The sequence below is a fragment of the Nomascus leucogenys genome, chromosome 17 (assembly GCF_006542625.1).
Source record: "Nomascus leucogenys isolate Asia chromosome 17, Asia_NLE_v1, whole genome shotgun sequence".
In the NCBI taxonomy this organism is placed as follows: Eukaryota; Metazoa; Chordata; class Mammalia; order Primates; family Hylobatidae; genus Nomascus; species Nomascus leucogenys.
The window spans coordinates 52,689,172-52,694,094 of record NC_044397.1 but is presented as its reverse complement, the minus strand read 5'-3'; the positions used below and the strand labels follow the sequence as shown (position 1 = coordinate 52,694,094).

Genomic DNA, 4,923 nt, shown 5'->3' with positions numbered 1-4,923 from the left:
ACTCTGGAGATAAAGAGGGTGTCTGGCTTAAATAGGGAAAGTTCCTGCCCCAGCTCTCAATCAGGTCTGTATATGCAAATGAATAACTCAAATTCATTCAGTCCTGATTGGTTTGGTATTTTCCAACCCCAAACCAGAAGTCTGTTGGATGCCTTTCAGGAGGCTACTGGGAGGAGTTTCCTGCCATGTTAGCTCCAGACACAGGGTTACAGGAACCGTCTTAGCTCAGAGGTGCAAACAGGATATTCCTCTGGAGCTGCTCACTCCTGGGAATAATGGAAAAAATTAACTCATTGGCCACAGTGAGTAATCACCCTGTGCTCACTCCCTACAGCCAGCCAGTGTGTTCATTTTACTTCACACTAAACATATTCTCACCATGCAGTCCTGCAATCACACTCCTTGGTACCTACCCAAAGGAGCTGCAAACATTTATCTACACATAAACCTACGTAAGATGTTTACAGCAGCTTTATTCATAATTGCCAAATGCTGGAAGCAATCAAGATGTCCTTCAGTAGACAAATGGATAAATAAACCGTGGTACATTCAAATGATAAAACGTTCCTCGGCATTTTAAAATAAGTAAGCTATCAAGCCATGAAAGAAATGGGGGAAACTCAGATCCATGCTATTAAGTTAAAGAAGCCAATCTGAAAAGGATACATACTTTAAAATTCCAACTATATGACATTCTGGAAAAGGGAAAACTATGGAGACAGTAAAACAATCAGTGCTTGCCAGGAGTTAAGGGAAGGGAGAGATGAGTAAGTGGAGCACAGAAGAGTTTCAGGGCAGTGAAGCTACTTTGTACAACATTTTAATGGTGGATATATCATTATAAGTTTGTCCAAATGTACAGAATGACTACAAGAGTGAAACCTACGTAAACCATTAACTCTGCATGATAATGATGTTCTGGTGTGGATTCACATCAGTTGCAACAAATGTACCACTCTGGTGGGGGATGTTGGCAACGGGGAAAGTGTGCATATGTGGGGTCAGGAGGTATATGGGCAATTTCTTTAACTTGTCTCAATTTTGTTGTAAACCTAAAACTGCTCTTAAAAGTAAAATCTATTAAGACTCAATATTATAAAGATGTTTGCTCTCCCAAAATTGATTTGTACATACAAAGTCATTCTAAGAAAAGTCCAGTACTCTCTTTGTATGTGTGGAAACTGCAAACCGATTCTAAAATCTATCTGGAAATCTGAAGGACTAAGAATAGTTAAAACATGCATGAAGAATAAAGACAGAAGGTTTAATCACTTGATAGTGAAACTTATTTTAAGCTGATAATTTAGTGTGCTGTTGATGCAAAAATAAACCAATAAAACCAAAGAAAGTCCAGAAATAAACACCTCCATATAAGTATTCCATTTAGGACAAATGTGAAAGTGTGGACCAGTGGTAACTAATGTGCTTTTCAATAAATTATGGTGGATTTTGGCACAACAGAATTACACTGAGTGGCTGTAAAAGCTCAAAGAGAAAGGCCCCAGACTGCTGAAGCAGCCGCCAGCTCCCACAGGCCCTCCTTGGACCTGGCCTCTAAGTTGAGGGAGGCTGAGGAGACATGGAGCACACTGCAGGTCGGATGTGACCAGCACCACAGCATCCTGGCAGAGATGGAGGGGATGCTCAGAGACCTGCAGAAGATCCTGGAGGAGGAGGAGCAGGTGTCCAGGGCCAAGGTGGGCACCAGAGAGGAAGTACTCCAGAAGTCACCGGGCAGTGAAACATCTCAAAGAGATTGTATAGAAGCTAAAAGGAGAACTTGAAAGTTCAGACCAGGTGAGGCAGCACACCTCGCATTTGGAGGCAGAGCTGGAGAAGCACATGGCAGCCCCCATTGCTGTGCCAGAACTATGCCATGGAAGTGGTGCGGTTGAGGCAACTTCTACTAGAATCTCAATCTGAGCTGGATGCAGCCAAGAGCGAAGCCCAGAAACAGAAGGATGTGTTCGCCCTGCTCAGGCAGCAGTTGAGTGAAATGAAGAGCCATGTAGAGGATGGTGACATAGCAGGGTCCCCAGTTTCCTCCCCAGACTCACCCCAAAACCCCTAGCCAAGCACAACCCCGTTCAGCTGAAGATGCAGCTGGAGTGGACAGAAGCCATCCTGGAGGACAAGCAAACGCAGCTGCAGAAGCTCATGGCAGAGTCTGAGGCTCTCAGGCCTCAGTGTGTTGGTTACAAGAAGAGTTGGAAAAGCTCTGTGCAGCCTGCCCCCTGGAATCTCCAGAAATGGAGGAGGCCACACAGCTGAAGGAGAGACTAGAAAAAGAGAAGTTAATGAATGACCTGGGCCGTGCCGCCACCAAATTGCAGGAGCTTCTGAAAATGACCCAGGAGCAGCTGGCAGGGGAGAAGGACACAGTGAAGAAGCTGCAGGAACAGCTGGAAAAGATGGAGGATGGCCGCAGCTCAAAGGAGGGCACCTCTGTCTGAGTCTCCTCTGTGGAAAAACAAGTTACTGTTGGACTTACCAAAATGCGTACATATTTCTTACAAATAAACCTACCAACCTACACAGCGTTATCCAGGCCCAACTTTTGGTAGCTCTAAGAGAAGCCGTTAGAGACTTGAGAGTGTCTTGGAGCCACAGAATTAGACCTTCCAGAGCCCCCATTTGTAAATGAAACTGTGTCACATTTGATAAATATGATCCTGGGCACAGCCCTGGGCCACTGCTGAGTGACACCAAAGCCCTCCTTGACTCTGAAAGCCCCTGCGGTGTGTGGGGGAGGCCAGGAGCTCTGGGGTCTGTCTGTTGATGCAATTGAGAGGTGACAGTGTGCTGGCAGCCCTCGCAGCCCTAGCTCACTCTTGGTGCCTCCTCAGCCTTGGCACCCATTCTAGCTGTGCTTGAGGAGCCCTTCAGCCCACCACTGAACCGTGGGAGCCCTTCTCTGGGCTGGCTGAGGCTGAAGCCAGCTCCCTTGGCTTGTGGGGAGGTGTGGAGGGAGAGGCACGGGTGGGAACCGGGGCTGTGCGTGGCACTTGTGGGCCAGCTGGGGTTCCATGTGGGCATGGGCTTGGTGGGCCCCGCACTCAGAGTGGCCAGGCAGTGAGGGGCTTAGCACCTGGGCCAGCAGCTGCTGAGGGTACACTGGGTCCCCCAGCAGTGCTGGCCCACTGGTGCTGCGCTCGATTTCTTGCCGGGCCTTAGCTGCCTCCCCACGGGGCAGGGCTCGGGACCTGCAGCCTGCCATGCCTGAGTCTCCCCCCACCACCATGGGCTCCTGCATGGCCTGAGCCTCCCTGATGAGCATCACCCCCTGTTCCATGGCTCTGGGTCCCATTGACTGCCCAAGGGCTGAGGAGTGTCGGCACAGGGTGGGGGACTGGCAGGCAACTCCACCTGCGGCCCCAGTGCAGGATCCACTGGGTGAAGACAGCTGGGCTCCTGAGCCTGGTGGGGACTGGGAGAACATTTATGTCTAGCTAGGGGTTTGTAAATACACCAATCAGCACTCTGTATCTAGCTCAATGTTTGTAAACACACCAATCAGCACCCTGTGTCTAGCTCAGGGTTTGTGGATGCACCAATAGTCACTCTGTATCTAGCTAATCTGGTGGGGACTTGGAGAATCTTTATGTCTAGCTAAGGGATTGTGAATACACCAATCAGCACTCTGTGTTTAGATCAAGGTTTGTAAATGCACCAGTCAGCGCTCTGTGTCTAGCTGATCTGGTGGGGACTTGGAGAACCTTTATGTCTAGCTAAGGGATTGTGAATACACCAATTGGCACTCTATATCTAGCTCAAGGTTTGTAAATGCACCAATCAGCACTCTGTATCTAGCTAATCTAGCAGGGACATGGAGAACTTTTGTGTCTAGCTCAGGGATTGTAAACATACCAATCAGCACCCTGTCAAAATGGACCAATCAGCTCTCTGTAAAACAGACCAATCGGTTCTCTGTAAGATGGACCAATCAGCAGGATATGGGTGAGGCCAGATAAGAGAATAAAAGCAGGCTGCCCAAGCCAGCAGTGGCAACCCGCTGGGGTCCCCTTCCATGCTGTGGAAGCTTTGTTCTTTTGCTCTTTGCAATAAATCTTTCTGCTGCTCACTCTTTGGGTCCACACTGCCTTTATGAGCTGTAACACTCACCACGAAGGTCTGCAGCTTCACTCCTGAAACCAGCGAGACCACGAGCCCACCGGGAGGAATGAGCAACTTCAGACTCGCCACCTTAAGAGCTGTAACACTCACCGCAAAGGTCTGAAGCTTCACTCCTGAGCCAGCGAGACCATGAACCCACCAGAAGGAACAAACTTTGGACACGCCACCTTTAAGAACTGTAACACTCACCGCGAGGGTCCATGGCTTCATTCTTGAAGTCAGTGAGACCAAGAACCCACCAATTCTGGACACACAATCATTTTGTTTTTTTTCAGTGGGCTGGCGTGGGAGGTGGGTGGGACAGGGCAGCAAGTTCTGGAAGACTGTGGGGCTGACTAGAGGCCATAGCCCCTCACCCCTAGATATTGCCATCCAGAACTGACATGTGACCTCCTGAGTGTTGATGCCATTAAAACCAATGCTGGTGACCCTCGAGGGGGGAATACAATAGCAATACAGAAAAAAAAAAATAACAGTTGATCCCTTACATAATATTGAAGACAAAAATCAATTAAACCTGAATTAATAATCTAAATGTGAAAGATAAAACAATAAGAAAGATAATATTGGAGCATACCATCATAATTTTATTAAGTAAGGAGTTTTTAAACAGAGTTAAGCATAACAAAATAACCCACCAATTATAAAGAAAAGGAGTAATAAATAAGATTACATTATAATTAGAAACTTCTGTTAATCAAAATTCACCTTCTAGAGAGTGAAAAGGAGAATTACAGACTGAAAAAAATGGTGAACTTGAAACTAACAAAAAATTATATTCAGAGTTTA

At 47.3% G+C, this 4,923-nt stretch overlaps 1 pseudogene; it reads left to right on the top strand.

The window, feature by feature from the left end:
- The first annotated feature begins 1,443 nt into the window (after positions 1–1,443).
- LOC100587558 lies at positions 1,444–2,535 on the top strand (annotated as a pseudogene).
- The last annotated feature ends 2,388 nt before the right edge of the window (positions 2,536–4,923 follow it).